Genomic DNA, 1,001 nt, shown 5'->3' on the forward strand with positions numbered 1-1,001 from the left:
GCAGGCCAAAGAATGCTCAAACTACCACACAATTGCACTCATCTCACATGCTAGCAAAGTAATGCTCAAAATACTCCAAGCCAGGCTTCAGCAATATGTGAACCGTGAACTTCCAGATGTTCAAGCTGGTTTTAGAAAAGGCAGAGGAACCAGAGATCAAATTGCCAACATCCATTGGATCATGGAAAAAGCAAGAGAGTTCCAGAAAAACATCTATTTCTGCTTTATTGACTATGCCAAAGCCTTTGACTGTGTGGATCACAATAAACTGCAGACAATTCTTCAAGAGATGGGAATACCAGACCACCTGACCTGCCTCTTGAGAAATTTGTATGCAGGTCAGGAAGCAACAGTTAGAACTGGACATGGAACAACAGACTGGTTCCAAATAGGAAAAGGAGTATGCCAAGGCTGTATATTGTCACCCTGCTTATTTAACTTACATGCAGAGTACATCATGAGAAATGCTGGACTGGAAGAAACACAAGCTGGAATCAAGATGGCCAGGAGAAATATCAATAACCTCAGATATGCAGATGACACCACCCTTATGGCAGAAAGTGAAAAGGAACTCAAAAGCCTCTTGATGAAAGTGAAAGTGGGGAGTGAAAAAGTTGGCTTAAAGCTCAACATTCAAAAAACGAAGATCATGGCATCCAGTCCCACCACTTCATGGGAAATAGATGGGGAAACAGTGGAAACAGTGTCAGACTTTATTTTTTGGGGCTCCAAAATCACTGCAGATGGTGACTTCAGCCATGAAATTAAAAGATGCTTACTCCTTGGAAGGAAAGTTATGACCAACCTAGATAGCATATTCAAAAGCAGAGACATTACTTTGCCAACAAAGGTCCGTCTAGTCAAGGCTAGGGTTTTTCCTGTGGTCATGTATGGATGTGAGAGTTGGACTGTGAAGAAGGCTGAGTGCCGAAGAATTGATGCTTTTGAACTGTGGTGTTGGAGAAGACTCTTGAGAGTTCCTTGGACTGCAAGGAGATCTA

This window comes from Bison bison, unplaced genomic scaffold, assembly GCF_000754665.1.
Source record: "Bison bison bison isolate TAMUID 2011002044 unplaced genomic scaffold, Bison_UMD1.0 scf7180017864384, whole genome shotgun sequence".
NCBI classification, from domain to species: Eukaryota; Metazoa; Chordata; class Mammalia; order Artiodactyla; family Bovidae; genus Bison; species Bison bison.